Source organism: Mesocricetus auratus, unplaced genomic scaffold (genome assembly GCF_017639785.1).
Source record: "Mesocricetus auratus isolate SY011 unplaced genomic scaffold, BCM_Maur_2.0 Super-Scaffold_100024, whole genome shotgun sequence".
In the NCBI taxonomy this organism is placed as follows: domain Eukaryota; kingdom Metazoa; phylum Chordata; class Mammalia; order Rodentia; family Cricetidae; genus Mesocricetus; species Mesocricetus auratus.
The window spans coordinates 6,029,001-6,045,994 of NW_024429205.1; the positions used below are offsets into that span (position 1 = coordinate 6,029,001).

Here is a 16,994-nt window from a genome sequence, read left to right on the forward strand (position 1 = left end):
GAGGAAGGAAACAGGAAGGCAAGGCCATGAGACGTGTTTCAAACAAGCAAATAAAGCAACAGAAAATGAAATAAAGCAAAATACAAACATAAACCAGAGATGTGGACATCGAGTAGTCCTATACGTGGGCTGCTCAGAATGGCTTCTAATGAGTGCCACGCGGGAGTGATAAAAAAGCAACTCCTCAGTGCAGATATCTGACAGACTTCCTCAGTCAGGTGATCAAAGTCAACGTCAGCAGGGAGTAGTGGCACAGAATAAACCCATATGACAGAGCAAAGAGTCACCATGTCCGTGGTCTTCTCCCCCCCAACACCCAGAAGCCCAGACTAATCATGAGGAAAAACTTTAGACCATGTGAGAGACAGTCTACAAAATGTTCAGGTTCAAAACAAGAAAAGCCTGAGGAACTGTCACAGCATGATGCTGCCTAAGGAAACATGACCCCGTGTGACATGGACACCCACAAAGAGCTACACGTGAAACCTTGTGTCCCCAGAGTCACATGGAAGGTAACTGGGTCTATATGAGCTCATGAGGCTGGCCCTGGTCTGTCTGGACTTTGAACTAGTTCTTATATGAAGAACCTGGGGGTGTGAACTAGGTGGTCATGTCTTGCCAAGCATGCACAAAGCCCTGGGCTCGATGTCCGGTCCAGTATAAACTCAGTGTTCTGTGCATCCCTTCAACCCCAGCTCCCAGGAGCAGGAGTCCTAGAAAGTTAAGAGTAACACAGCAAGCTTGAGACCAGCTTGGGTTACATTGTCCTGTCTCAAAGACAGGGGGATATATATATCAGCAAACCTGTACTCTCAAGGACAACACACTTGGGAGAGGCCAAATGGGTCCACAAAAAAATGGCACCATCTGAAAGTCAGGAAGAGATCCCTCACCAGAACCAACCACGCTGGTGAACTTCAGGTGCTATGCGAATATACATTTCTATTACTTAGGTCACGAAACATATGCTATTATGTTACAGTACCTAGTAACATGCAAGCAAATGACAGAATTTAGTTTAAAAAGGTATCAACGTTGGTTCACTAGCTATGGTAAGTGGCCGCTTGATGTAACATGTTAACAACAGCAAAACCAAGTGTGTGTCTATGAGAATTCCCAGGCTCCTCTACATAGCTTTCTATGAATTTACAATTACTGTAAAGTAAATACATAATTAAAAAACAGCAGCAATGGCATCCTGTGATATTTAAATTATAAGCAAACTATGACAATCTCTAACAGTGTATATACTTGGCTCTCTCTGCTCTACTGTGCTTACTGTTCAAACCTTTCATATAAGCTCTGCATATTAAACCATCTATAAATTTGAATAAATGCTTTAAAAGTATGTGATTGTGAAAACTGAGAACTCTGGTGACATAAAAATTACTCTAAAACTTGGCGGAGAAAATGGTAACATTTCTTTTACTTTTAAATCTGCCACTTGGGAAAGTATGGCAGGGATGACTCATCAACGCTTTACTTGGCAGCAGTCAAGAACTAGAATTTAGGGGCTGGAGAGATGGCTCAGGGGTTAAGAGCACTGGCTACTCTTCCAGAGGTCCTGTGTTCAATTCCCAGCATCCACATGGTGGCTCACAAACATCTGTAATGAGATCTGGTGCCCTCTTCTGGCACACAGACATATATGCAGGCAGAACACTGTATATTTAATAAATAAATTAATTTAAAAAGAAAAAACTGGTGATGTGGAAGTCCTGTGAATATGTCAATAAAGCACTGTTGGCCAATAGGGAAACAAGATAGGTGGGACTAGGAGTCAAGAAGGACTCTGGGTAGGAGAAACACAGGGAGTCACGATGTAGCCTGCCAGAGAAATAAGATGTCCGGAAACTTCTCCAATAAGAGAAAATACTTAGATTAACAATTTTGGGATAAATACTTAAGTCAGAACTAGCCAGTAAGAAACAAGCAAGGCCAACAGCTTCATAATTAATACAGCGTCTTGTGTGTTATTTGGGGACTACAACGTGGCAGAGCACAGGCGACTGGTGGGGGTGGGGGGGGGAATCAAGCCGCTGGCAAGGAAAGGAAAAGGCTTCTTTCTCTCTACAAACTGGAATGTATCTAATGGTACACTCGCTCACATGTCAAACCATTGATGGCAGCTGGCTTTTCAGACCTTAGCTGGGGGAAATCAGACAACTTCAGGAAGCCTTCCTAAGTGACCCCAGTTTCCTCACAGTTTTTGGAAAATCTACTAAACACATCGAGTTGTAAACTACATTTGGGGAAAAGTCTCCCAAAGGCTTGGGTAAAAAGACAGAATACTTTAGGGATGGCAGAGCTAGAATCTGAGCACAAGGTCTAATATCTAAGGAAGATTCCAGAGACAGACAAGGTGGGGGGATGGCAGGTGAGCTGAGGTCCCCAGCTACATGGGAGGCTAAGTAGGAGAATCATAACTTCGCAACCAGCCTGAACAGTGTACTGAAATTGTATCACAAAATCAAAACCACAAGAACTGGGCTATAGCTTGGGTGTAACCTAGCATTCATGAGACCCTGGATTGAATGACTGAATCCCTAGTAAATCTCCCCACAATTAGTTAGAGGTGGGAGGAGGAAGAGGGACTGTTAGAAAAAGTATACAGCCTTTAGGTTGGCTGGGGAAATATGATTTAATTTTGCTATTGTTATTGAAACAGGATCTCACTGTGTTGTCTAGGCTGGCTTGATGCTGCAGATCCATCTGCCTCAGTTTGGCATATGTGATTTTAATGGTCACTGCTTCTCTCTTGGGAGAAACTTCCAAAAGAAAAAAGAAAAGAAAAGAATAAAGAAAGAAAGAAAGAAAGACACAAACAAGGTTCTGACCTCACCTTATAAAGCCAATACCTAATTCTTTAAAGGAGGGCTGAGAAATAGCTCAGCAGTCAAGAGCACTGGCTGCTCTTCCAGAGGATGTGGGTTCAACTCCCAGCACCCACATGGTAGCTCCAGTTTCAGGTATGTAACTCTAGTTCCAGGGATTCTGGCCCCGACAGGCACCGGGCACACACGTGGTACACAGATAAACATACAGGCAAACACAAATAAAATAAAGAAAACTTTGGGGAGGTTTTATTACCTTTCGAAGCATAAACTGTCAAGCTTCCCATTATCAGGGTCTGCTCATTTCACAAGTTGTTGCAATGGAAACCACAGGGCACAGGGTCACCCTGCCTGAGGAGTGCCACTCACTAGCTGCAGCCCTGGATGTGTCCATCAGACATCTGGGCGACCACTACATCATCTGTAATAAGAACTGGAAGGCGTCATTATAAGGACAGAGGACACCTATGCTATAAGTAACCAGCGATGCCCAGGAGCAGCGGGCACTCCCTCTGTGGAAATTACATCATACACTTTGACTGTTTTGCCTGTAGTTTAGATGACAATGACTATCATGTATTGAGGTTACGCTGCAGCTTACAGGCTCCATTAGCCCAGACAATACCCTGGTAGCCTGTGGGATGACTAGGAAATGAAAAAAGCAAGCAATTTTTCATGGTCTCAGAGCAAGGAAGCTGTAATTTCAAGCTGAGCTCCAACCCAATGAGCAGGCCCTGTCCACTACTCCCGTTTCCACGTGAGGTGATTTAAGTGAGCAACGTGCACTACCGTCTGAGGTATTTGGATAGTTGGTGCCCAACTGGTGGCGCTGTTTGTTTCAGAGGTTTAGGAAGTGTGGCACTGCGGGAGGAAACGTGTCACTGCAGGCTGGCTGTGAGACTCCACCATCTCCACTGTTCCTGCTGCCATGTCTCTGCTCCTCCATCATGCTCTCCAGCCCTCTGCAACCGGAAGCCCAAATGAACTCTTTCTTCTCTAAGTCGACTTGGTCGTGGAGTTTTATCACAGCAACAGGAAAGTAACAACACACTACATAAATGTGATTACTTCAAAGGAGGGTCAGAAACTATTATAAAAAAGAAACTCATCTGAGTGCTCCTTCTGGAATCAGAAGACTGAAGCAACCTGGTGTTGGTCAGGGCTGTCACTGTCACCTGTCTATCAGGATCTAAGTAGGTAACATTGTCCATAATGACATAGGTACAACTTCACCTGTCACCAAACAAAGATGGGAGAAACGAATGTTCGGAACTCCACAAACTGTAAAGCTGACTCGAAGCTAAGGATGACAAGGATCCCACATGGATACCTAGCAGAGGGCAGAGATCCAGGGTCTGGGTGAGGCTGGTGGCCCAACAGGACCTTGCAGACTTCTCCAGTTTTATGTGCACAAAGGGATAGCCACTGTCCATCGCTGCTTATTCTTGACAGGATTAACTATCCAAACAGAGCTTCGCTATGCTTAATCCAACAATAATTTATCCTACTTTGCTATTGCTTTTTAGTTAGAAAGTGTACTCTACTATTAAGATGTGCAAATTAGCCATTACTCAGCCATACCCTGACCTCTTTATCACTACCTGCTAACAAAAAAGAAACACAGTAAAACATGGATAGAGGAAATACTTAGGGTGTGTGTCATTTTATCTGACTAGGGCTCTTTGACTGACCAGGAACTATTTTTACTGTCACTGTTAAAAGCCTTTATTATTAATAATGACTATTGTTACCAACTATTCACCATCAAGCCATACCAGCTCATCTAGTGCTGGGGACTCAAAAGGTAATGAATAGTCCCTCTCCTCGCAATCTAAAGAGTAATAAAATAATACTGCAGTCTGATACAACACTCTGAGAATAAGAATCTACACACACAGGTGTCACCAGCACGATAATCCCAGTTAACAGTCCATCAGATCCCATTACATTCTAAACCATCTGTCCAGGGTGTCTTCCTAACTGCTCACCCCAAGCTCTGCTTGTTTGCAAGAATCCACTGTTCCCTAGGCCCCAAGTTTCTCTTAAATCTTTCTTCTGTGTCTTGCTTCTGGCCCCTCTGGGCACTTCTGCCGCCTCACTGGCCATGAGGAGCCATTTCATCTACTGGGTTTTCTCTGTACTCCCCAACCTGTAGAAGGTTCTTCCTTCAGCCTCCTATGAAAGCGGTGGTCCATGTCTGAGGAACCCCACAGGTGCCCACTTGACACGCAGTGGGTAAGGTAAAACAACTCAGGGGGCCAAGGGTCACAGGGTCACTCTGTGGCAGCAGTCACTCCATATCATTCTGTCTGGGTTTCTTAAGGGTTTTATGAATGAGGCTGAGGATGGGAGCCATGTTTGTCTCTCTGACTTATTCTAAAACTGCCAAGAGACAACATGCCTAGAACCCTAACCCCAACCTTGCCATTATCTCCAGGTCACACTATAAGGACCAGTGGCTTCCACATCTTTGTGCATGGTTAAGTGGCTTGCCCCAACCCTCTGCTATATACAACGCTTGAAGCCACTGTCTCCCAAAGAGAAAAATGAGATCCCAAAGTTGATTATTAACAAGGAAGTTGACGCTAAAACAAAGCACTTGCTGTTCACTTATATTGGGTTAGCTTTAAAAAATGAATCATGTTATCCATGCACCAGACATGTCTATAAAAAAATGCAAATAAGACCAGGGAGAAGAGCAAAGGACAGGAGATCTGGAAGGAGGTCACATCATGGGGAAGAAGGAGACATCTTAGAGAGGTAGCCACTCAAGGAAACAACACAGCATCATTTGCAATAAATGTTTATCTTCAACAGTGAATAATCTGGAATGAGACCCCAGAACGACCCTTTTGAACAACACTATGAACAGCTGAAGCATAATGTTGTGTGGTGGTTCGAATAGGCATGGCCCCCACAGACCCATGTGTCGAATGCTTGGTCTAGAAACAGAGGCACTATTGGGAGGTGTGGCCTTGGAGGAGGTATGTCACTGTGGAGGCGGGCTTTGAAGGCACATATGTTCAAGCTAGGCCTTGTACAGAATCTTCACTTCAGGATGGAGAGCTCTCAGCTCCTTCTCCAGCACCATGTCTGCCTGCATGCTGCGTTGCTTCCATCCATGATGATGATGCAACACACCTGTGAAACTAAGTCACCCCAATGAAATGTTTCCCGTTCTGAGAGTTGCCATGGTCCTGGTGTCTCCTCACAGCAGCAGAAACCCGAAGATGCGACAAAACTCTAAGAACTGCTTCTAGGTAACTGCATGCTTCCTTTTCAATACCTTTCTCTATCAGATTAAAAAAAAAATACTAAGTAAATTGGGCTCCCTACTACAGTAGCAATGGTGAAATGGATGAAATGGAGATGAACAGTCATCCATACTTATAGATAAGTCAAAATACCTAACTCCATCTCACTTTTTAATTTACAGATGAACTGAAGTTGGTTTTGCTCTGTTGTTCAGCCCAAGTCCACTACTCTGCCTTCAATTTGGTTCTAGCTACTGCTTGGTTGCTGATCACTCGAAACATAGAACAGTGATCAACACAGTCCAAGCTGCCATCATTTCTGAAGGCAGAAAGTAATAATATAAGCAATGCACACCATTCATGCTCACCATTTGCTCTAAATATATGTAATCAGTATGTACGTAATTTGGCATGCAAATCACCTTTGTGGTCGATACATTCAAATGCTACCAGTTAAAATACAAACCAACTTGTGTCTGCAAGAGTAAAATTCTGTGGTAACTAATGAGGATGAGGCTGTGACTAGGGAAACAAATGACTATTGAGAGAGCTCCAGTAAACAACCTTAGGAAGGGCCTCAGATCCTTGGAGGAAGATTTATTTTCACGTAAAATTACTGTCCCTAATACTCCCATTTGTGAAACCACTTTGTGTGCTAGCATTAAATAAACTCGAGGAACTGCCTTTGATTTTTAGTTTCGCTTGTCATGAAAATGGTCCTGCATGGAAAAGCTGTTGGTGAATTCTCCTTATCTTGTGATTTAAAAGCAGAATGGTAGCTCTGCCATCACAATTTCACAAAGCAGAAAAAAACTCACACTCGCGCGTTAACAAAAGAACATGAAAGAAATGTGAAGAAGAAGGTGGGGGGAGCTTAAGGCACGCTGAGGCAGCCTGAACAAGAATTGTTCTAGCTAAACCTAAAGTCAACAGTAAGAGCAAGACCTCTTTACGAATCGCTACCATTGTCGGGATCTACGGAAGACAAGTATTGGCAGAAATAACAAGAGGCCTCTGCCGGCCATTTTCAGGAGCTGAAGACAAAGACCCCTTGGGATCTGCCAGGACAAGGCTTTAACTTTAACCTTGCTGTCAGTGGGAGACACTGGGCCCTGCGGGATCTGCAACGCTCTTCTGACAGTCTCGACAGTGTTCCCCTGAATCCCACCCTTCTTTCACCTAGCTCACAGGAGCTAGCTCAGAGAGGAGCCCACCGAGTCCACAGACAGAACAGATGTCTGCGGCATGTCTCCTCAGAATTTAGTGTTGACAATGTGCTCCATGCTAAATCAGCAATTTTGGTCTTTATAGTACATTTTTGTAAACAACAAAGGCAAACTGATTAATTTTCAAATGAGTATATAAAGCCCAAACACTAGGATTTCAGATGGGTGGCCCCCCTTCCCCCCACCCCCACAGATATAAATGTGTGAACATGAGAAAACCCAGGATATGGACAGCTCGCCCACTAAAATGTAGTCATTCATAACATGCCAGCTACAGGAGACGGGAATCAGAGGTCTCCGCCTCTCTAGAAGGCTTACTCGGGACACTTAATCCAGAAAGTTTGCAAGCAATTACAACTACCTAGAAATGGAACTGGCTGCCCTAGTAATGGGAACAGGCTTGGTACCCACAGGGGCATTCAAGTAGAAGCCAGCCCACCGCCCACCAGAGGTTTCCCAGGGGAAACTTTATTTATGCAAACAGGCACTTTGCATAAAAGGCTGCATTCTCAGAGCACTTGCTATGCAACAGCTCCTTGTGGACAGAGAAAGTGGGGCATAAGTACCTCCCACCTGGCACACACAGGCTGCCCCCTGAATTTCAGGTGCAATGGGTTTGGTTTGGTTTGGTTAGGCTTGGTTTGGTTTTAGGTGTGCGGGTGTTCTCCTCTGTGTGCCTGTCTGTGTACCCGGCCATGCCTGGTGCTGTCGGAGGCCGGAAAAGGCTGTTGGGATTACCCGTAGAACTGGAGTTCCAGACAGTTGGGAGCTGCCTGTGGGTGCATAGGTTGAATGAAGTAAGTGCTCTTAAAGCTGAGCTCTCGATCCAGCCCCAGTGTTTGGTTTTTATCTGCTTGCCTATTCTTTCTTTGCTCTCTGAAACTCATAAGCCTAGCACAGGGCCAATATTTGCTGAAGACATGGGCCTGTGTTAACAAACACTGCTCCTCCCTGCGAGTCGTACTTATGCTCTGGGAAGCCAGAAAAAATGTATACTTCAGCCTACTCAACACACCTATTCTCATATATATATATATATATATATATATATATATATATATATATATATACTCCCTAGATGAGCCCAAGGTATGGCAAGCCCGCTGCGTTGCTCCACTGTTAACAGCTGCAGCTGGCTATGGCTCCTAACCACCCCTCCAGCTCACCACACTCCATCTCCATGTGGCAAAGCAACATGAGCGTAAGTGAATGTTTACGCAATGCCCTAAGACAGCAGGGACCCCTCTCTCTCTCAAGCACTGAATGTCTGGGAATTCTCAAAGCATCACCTGTAGAACTCCAGACACAACAGCCATCTCCAACCCAGACTCACTGAGTCAGAACCCCCGATGCTACAGCCCTGATGCCAACTTTAAACTTGATCCTTACTGATAAGTGAAAACTTGTAAAATTGTACACATTTATGGAGTACCATGTGACAGCTCACCACTCACATGCACGGTATACAGTTTCATATAGCTTACACTTATGTCCACCTCCTCAAATATCATTTCTTTATGGTGCAAACACTTCCTTTTTGGCTTCCTAAAATACTCAGTCCCTTACCATTACCTATGGTTACCATACACAGTCCCTTACCATTACCAGTGGTTACCTATGGTTACCAGGCAGTCCCTTACCGTTGCCTATGGTTACCATGCACAGTTCCTTACCATTACAACTATGGTTGCATTCTGTGCATCAGCACATTGATCCTCATACTCCCTGCTAACTATGACCATTGATCAGCATCACACTCAACCCCAGCCCATGGGAACCATTATCCACTCCCCACTTCTACAAGGTGGAGTTTTTCAGATTTCACATCTGAGTGACATTACACAGCACTTTTCTTTCTATTCCCAACCTATTGCACTGAAAATAATATCCTCCAGTTCCCTCCACATTATTGTGTATAACATTTTCACTCTTTATGACAACAGTATCCCCGTGTGTATATGTACACAGTATCCCCATGTGTATATGTACACAGTATCCCTGCATGTATATGTAGAATATTCCCATGTGGGTATATGTAGACAGTATCGCCATGTATATATGTAGCACATTCTCTTCCTATATTTATCAGTTGACGGACACCTGGGGTATTTCCATTTCTTGGCTATTGTGACTGCTACAATAATCATGGGAATGCAGATGTTTCTTCAACATACAGATTTCGTTTCCTCTGGATTTATACACAGATGTACAACTGCTGGATGATACTATTTCATTTAAAAATTTTTTACTACAAATGTTCGACATCACTCATCAGGGAAATGTAAATCAAAACCACCTCACTCTGGCAAGAAGAGTTATCATCAAAAAGACAAGAGATCCAAGTGGGGGAAGGGAATCTTAACACACTGTGGGTGAAATGTAAATTAGCACAACCGTCATGGAAAACCACTGTTTTAACAAGGGCTTCAGGGGACTCTCATACAAACCCAGCTGGCCTGCATGAGCCAGCCTCAATCTGGCTGGTAATACCTGTCAGATGAAACAGGGGCCTTTATATCAGTAGGTAGAGCAGAAATAGCACTAATGCGCACTGTTTATGCCACAACTGTTCTGAGGAGCACACACACACCCTCAGGGTCACTGATGCGGCAGCCTTGTCCAAACTCCAACACAGTTGTCCTCTGACTCTGATTCACATGCTGGAAATATCTGTCAGTCTTTCTCACCCACCAGGCACGCTCCTGCTCTCCCGGATTTTAGCACTGACCTACAGCACTCAATAAGCAAGACTGGCCACTTCTTTACTAACCAACGATCGTTCTTGCCATCTCAAGTAACAACCAAACCCATCCCGCTACAATCGCCAACATCCACACAGACAACACTCACCCAATCTACATGGTCCAGAACGGTGGCTTCTGTCCAAGGCAAGTCTACCTGAGCTCAAGTTCCATCATAGTCTATCTTACCTGATACATTAACAGCAAGACAAGAAACATTTATGTCCCTTTCCTTTTCCTGCCTGGCCCTGTCACACGCTGCTTACAGTACGAAGCTGAGCTCTTTGTTTGTTTGCTGGCCCTTACTACCTGTCTAGTCAGGGTAAAGTGACCTGACAGGGCCTTTCTCCTTTATTTTACAAGCTAACATTCCCCTGCCATGCGTTTACCAAATCTGGAGTTAGGGATACAACAAGGAACAGTCCTCTAACATTCATCATTATTTTCTAGAGGTTCATGCTTTCAACAAAAGAAAAAAAAGAGAAAAAGAATCCAAGGCCAGTCTCCTGGCACTATGCCAGGCTATTTTCTTCTTTGTTGAAATAGTCCCTAATATCTTTTAGCTCTGATATTCCAAATAGAAATTTTAAAAAATGGACTCAAACATCTCCTACCCAATGTCATACTCTCAAAAACAATAAAGAAATAATAATAAAAATTGCACAACACTTTACAGTTCTACATGGTAAAACTCAGAATCTATGTCAAGCACCTTTGTGAAGCTTCCTAATTCTCCATTATTTTGTTTTTCTTATATCTTAGAAAGAAACAGTCTTGAGAAATGAATCCTCCCCCAATCCCTATGAAAAAAATCTCAGCAGACACACAACTCAACAATACTCAACGCCCCGCTCTCGAATTTTGATGAATGTATCACCATCTCCACTCATGGAAGCCCAAGGCTGTGGTGCCAAATTATTATGCAGCTCGAGAGTATTTTCCAAGAACAAAAGGAGAAGACATAACTAGCTGGCATGGCAGAATGGACAGGGACTACAATTCCAGCCCCCAGGGTTGTCATTTTTCACTAAGGGGCCCTCAATTATCTCCAGAGACACCAAGGGTCCCTCCCCACCCTGTCCTGCATTCATACACCAAGAATCTCTGTCACTTCTATTCTGGGGATGCAGCTAATATGAACAGCTGTGTCAGACTTAGTATTTTAAAAGGCATGCCAGCACGCACTCAACAGTGTGGCAGCCCATGGATTAAACTTAAACTCCAAAGCCTGAATAGTTATCACATGATTCAAACACTCTGGCCCCAAATCAATGCATACTCAAAAAGAAATGGAAATACCGACAAGGGCTTAGTAGATAGCCGAGGCCTTTCCAAATATTACTTGATTCCTCACTAGCTAGACTTTTTTAAATGCTTTAGCCCATAAAATAGTCTTGACATTGCTGGGCGGTGGTGGCGCATGCCTTTAATCCCAGCACTTGGGAGGCAGAGACAGGTAGATCTCTGAGTTCAAGGCCAGTCTGGTCTAGAAAGTGAATTCCAGGACAGCCAAGGACACACAGAGAAACCTGTCTTGAAAAGAGAGAGAGAGAGAGCGATAGTCTTGACAATAATTAATAATTATAATACCAGATCTGCAAAATGAATAAAAATAATAACAGCATAAAATTTTAGCCCTCCATTTTAGTAGGATATTAACTTTCAAGATGAAATCTAGGATGCGACAATTTCAGCCAAATACAGCTTAACTGGAAACTTTCTGGGATCAACTTGGTTAGGGGTGAAATTACTAAATAAGGAACTATGAGGGCTGTTCCCCTGATATCGCCACTAAGTTGCCAGAGGTCCTGCTCTAGTTTTAATCGGCTTTGTCAAGGTTTTTAAGCGTTGAAACACAGTAGCGCACTTCAGAGTGGACTCACAACATAAACTGTAACAGAGACTCATAATTCCAAGTGGTTAATCAGCTAAACCAGATCTAGATGCATTGCTGGAACTTAAAAATTAAAAACAAAAAACAAAACAAAAAAAATGAAACTTTCTTCAAAACTTTAAAAATCATACTTCCTTTGAAAACCCAAATTGCCAGCTTCCCTTTGAAGAGTCAGCTTTGGCACCGAGCCAACATTCCTTTGCGGCAACCATTAGCAAAAATGGGTAGGGGTGTCCCATTCCAGCGGCAGGAGGCTTTTCTGGCAGCAAACCATGCACACCTCCGAAAATGTATGCACCGACATTCAATCCTTGTCTGCTCTCTGGGCATTTGGACTGGAGTGGACACTGGAATGAGCTACTGCATCTCATCCCTTGATCTGGTCAGCTACAGGGACACCTGACCTCCAACCATGACCCCCGGAGTTTGCTGTACTTGCTGTCCCACACGATCTTCTCTCACTGGTTAACATTACAACTTGGTCGGAGGTTGAACATTTATCCTGAAATGTAGTATTAAGTCAGATGTGTTCTACACAGACACGATTGCACCAGCAGATATGTAGTTCTGACACTAACATGAAGGCCAAAGAGAGTCGACCAGCGCATGTGTTGAATCCACTGGTCAGATGAACACAACTTTTCTCGTGGCCCAAGGGCACCAGTTACTGTTCCTTTGGGTTGACCTGGAAGCACCTGCCTATCCCTCGCCAGCTGTCTGCCGCACGAGGCTTGTTATGGACTGGAAGGGACAGTGAAAACAGGTGTCCAGGGAGGGGACCTAGACATTACTGCAAAGGAGTCCTTTCAGAGGGTCTTGCTTTACACAGGCACGGGACACCGAAACGGGCAGCATTGTGTTCCTTACAAAGCCAACTGTGCCATCTGAAGACGTCTTTTGTCTCGATCTCTAGATTAACACGTTGATAGAGCTGCTCCTCCCCAGAAGTACGATCCCTTGCCTGAGAATACCGACAGTTACAGTTATTTTCAGCTCCTTTGCAATTACTCATCTTCAGGGTTTTGCCTGTCTTCAGCTCCTAATGCCTCCTGCAAGGAAATTTAACAATTGGTCACAGAGGTCTGTGCCCACTAACAGAGATCTTCCAAGCTGCCCCTCAGCAAGCCTGACAACTGAGATTTCACTATCCAGACCACACACCAGCTCTAAGACACAGAGGGCAGCCCTTGTAGAAGGTGCTGTGTTTACTGGAAATGCGCTGAACACAGCCAGTAAGACCTCAGCCTCTCTGATGCCCTGGTGAGGCCCCGTGGGACTACTCCCCTCCCCGACCAGCAACTCCCCAGGGCTGCAATGTTCTGAGCATAGTAGTCACCACGTGGGACAACATCCCCCATGTCTAGCATGCTGACTGTCACACACTTATCAAAGGGATGGCGGAAAAGGAACTGAAGAATCCAAGGACTAGAATGAAGTCATATACAAGATGTGCCCCTCTGAAGACAGCCTGAGATGTTACTAATACTCACAATCCTCTACACTGGCCTCTACTTGCTTATATCCGCAATGCCCACCCACTCTTACTAGACACAACCTACTGTGTGCCCCATGTGATAGACAATGAAACTGACCCGGGCATGGTGGCCAATGCCTTTAATCCCAGCACTCGGAAGACACAGTCAGTCATCTTTATAAGGGAGTTTGAGGCCAGCCTGGTCTACATAGTGAGTTCCAGAATAGTCGAGGCTACATATTGAGACACTGGAGCTCACAGAGATAAGCAGCTTGCCAAGCTCACGATCATACTGTCCGCCAGACTAAGGCCTTCATCACATTGCTGCCACTTGGTCCGTCCTCCCTCAGGAGGGTCCTAAGCAGCAGACATCAGGCCCTATCCCTAAGGAACTTACAGTACCATACAGAATAAGCCGAGTTAAATGCTGCAGGTGTTCCCAGAGCAGATTCTAAGGAGGAGGGATATGGAATAAGCCAAGTTAATTGCTGCAGGTGTACCCAGAGCAGATTCTAGGGGGGAGGGACACACGGCCAGTCACAGTCCCTGAATAACAAGGGCACGGGAGACCCTTAAATCAGAAGGCCCCCTCTACAGCCTGCCTCCAAGAGTCAGAAGAAAGGGGCCAAGAGCCTGGCAAGGCAGAAATGGTGCGACTTGGAAACAGCCATCTTTCTTCTCTGGGCACGTTCCACGGCATTGGCCTCATCACAGGGGAGCTGAACAGGACAAGAGAGGCAGCTCTCTCTAAGAGGAGTCCAAGTGACCAGTCCACCTGGGATGCTCACAACCTGCTGACGTATCACGCATACCTAAAAGGCACGTAACACAGATGTACTGCACATACAAGAGGCCCAATAGGAAAGCAAAGAATATGGAGGCACCTTCAGGAAGGCACAGACCTTAGTTAAACACTGAAAAGGTTTGTAAGACATAAAAGGGCACAGGGGACTTGGGGGCAGGGGAAGAACAGCTTCATTAAAGCAAAGAATTAAGAGAAAGGAAAGCGCACTGTGGGCATGACAGACATCAGCTGGGCATTGCATCCCATCACCACTTACACACACACAGCTCGGGGACATGTTCCTGGTCCCGCTGCAGGGTAAGGCATCCAAGAGCTGCCCTTCACAGGTTGCAGGCCTGACCTTAGGCCAGTGTTTCTCAGAGCGTGCAGTGAGAATGGGTGGAGTAGGTATTCCCCCATGGCCGCCGGGAAGGCCAGAAGGCCGCATTCGGGAAGCACCCAGAGCTACACTTCCAGATCTAGTCTTGCAGCCCTTGCTACACATAAAGTCGTGCATATAGTCATGAGATAGTGTGACAGGACAGACAGAAAGAAGACACCAAAAACTGTCCCATGTCAGGGCCAAGAGTGTACTATGAGTCTTACTCCTTTATACGGTGATTACCAAACCACCCAACTGCATCATGTATTGGGGATTATGTGTTACTTTACTAAATACTCTAAAAATACTCCACCATTTTAGGGCAGGGAGTTGTTTTGGTTTTTTGTTTGTGTGTTTGTTTTTGGTGCTGGGGATCAAACCCAAGGCCTTTTGCATGCTAGGAAAGTACCCAACCGTTAAGCTACACCCTAAGCTCTGCTTCTCATTTTTTTCACTTTTAATCACAGCATGTGCACATGTATACAGGTGCCTATGGAGTCCAGAAGACGATGCTGGATCCCCTGGAGCTGGAGTTACTGGAGGCCTCGAGCTACCAGATGTATGTAAAGGAACCCCAACTCCAGTGCTCTGGAACGGTGGCTCTTAGCCACTAAGTCATCCCTCCAGCCCCGTACACTGTATTTTTATAGCCTTTTAGTAATAAGAAGTACCTGAAATACTTGACCCAGATCTCTGCCTCTGTTGGGGATGGGGATACGGGGGAGGGGGGGCTGTCAAAATGCAGGTTCCTTGGCCCTCATTTCCAGGACTGGCAAGAGCCAGGGAAAACCTGTCTTTTATTTACTATTTATTTATTTTTGTGACAGTCCCAAGTGCTTTTGACACAAATGGTCTCAGCCACACTGCGGAAAGCACTGCAGCAGCAACATGGAAGCTGTGACAATTTAAACGAGGAAGTGACAGGTGAGTACTACACTTTCCCAAGTTTGCCCATGGATTTGTCTGTTAGTGTCAGAGGCAGGGCCCAGGACAATGGCTCTCAGGAGTGAGTAGGAAGTAGGAAAATGAAAAAGGGAAAGTCAATTACTCTCTCCGACCGTGCGAGGGAGGCGGGAAGACTATGAGGAGGTGTGCCAAGCGCTGGCCAGACGGAGCTCTTCCTGAGGAGCAGCTCAGCAGCCACAGTCCTGTGTGGTACCTACGTGTCCCTCCAGATGCACTCCCTGATCTGTCCTGTGCCCCCAGAGCATCACCCCACCCTCTGAAGGAGACCCCGGCAGCAAACCTAAGGATGGGAGGCCGGGAGAGATGCCACCCCCACCTCGGATTCACTCTAGGTTGAGTCCTTCAGCTTGGGACCTCAACTTCTTCCCTCCTCCAAGCGCCCCTGCTCTTCAACCCATGTCCTGGGGCTCGGGCCCTTCCTTCCTCTCCGCCCTTGCATACTGATCTGGGGATCCCATCGTCCCTGCTGCCTACCACGTCTTCCTAAGCACTCCTTTTGTTTGTTTGGTTTTTGAGACGGGGTTTCTCTGTGTAGCTTTATAGACCAGGCTGGCCTCGAACTCACGGAGATCCTGAGTTCGACTGCCTCTGCCTCCTGAGGGCCAGGGTTGCTGGTATGCGCCACCACCACCCAGCTCCTAAGCACTTCTTATTGCCTACTTCAACCTGTCTCCTCTCAGAACCTGAGGGATGCATGCAACAGCACACAGAATGAACATATCAGAAGTTTGATTCCGGGGTTCAAATGAGGAACCAGTCACATTAAATGAGATCAGTGAGGGGCCTGTGTGTAGGTGCTCTAGAGATGGGCTAGGAAGAAGGGTTCCCTTTCTGATCAGCAATGAGCAACTGTGACAGGGATGTGTCATTGGTGACACCGAGAAGTGAGAAGGACGTGGTACCTGTGAGTGAGCACCTCCTGAATCCCAATTCTAACCCTGCACACATCAGCTTTCCCACACGCTAAACAGTGACTAAAGGAGGATTCACTCTGCACACATCTCAACATCACTGAAGGATCTCTCTTCTGAGGCTCACATCTGTGTCTCGTTTTCAAAGAAGTCCTACAAAATTCGATCCTGGCAGAAGCCCAGCTGCTAAACTGGACTGCTAGCAAAAGCTGTGTGGGCTATTCTGAGTAGTTCCAATGGGCCCCACCCAACCTCGTACACAGACGCCAGGGTTATCTGCACCTAGACAGGCATGGCCGTTGGAAGGAACACGATCAAGTCACAAAGATCTCTAAACAGTAAGATGGCAGCGAAAACACGTTTAACTCCAAATTTACAAGTAGGTTTTAATCCTACTTTAATCACGGTGTGGACACAAAACTTGATCAGAGCTTTCCTGGTGCACCTTCGCTAAGGAAGTTCTGAGGATTAAGAATGTGATTCTCCAGGCGGTGGTGGCGCACACCTTTAATCCCAGCACTCAGGAGA

General features: G+C 45.6%; 1 protein-coding gene across 6 annotated transcripts in view; it reads right to left on the bottom strand.

Annotated features, from left to right (window-relative positions):
• Nucleotides 1–16,994, bottom strand: part of Mboat2 (membrane bound O-acyltransferase domain containing 2) — a 130,686-nt gene that overhangs the window by 108,631 nt on the left and 5,061 nt on the right. The window contains exon 2 of one of the 6 annotated variants that reach the window (XM_021234013.2): nt 12,817–12,998. The exons of the other annotated variants lie outside the window; for them this stretch is intronic. The gene's annotated coding sequence lies outside the window, so the exon portion shown is untranslated. The remainder of the gene's footprint in view (nt 1–12,816; nt 12,999–16,994) is intronic. 6 annotated transcript variants of the gene reach the window in all.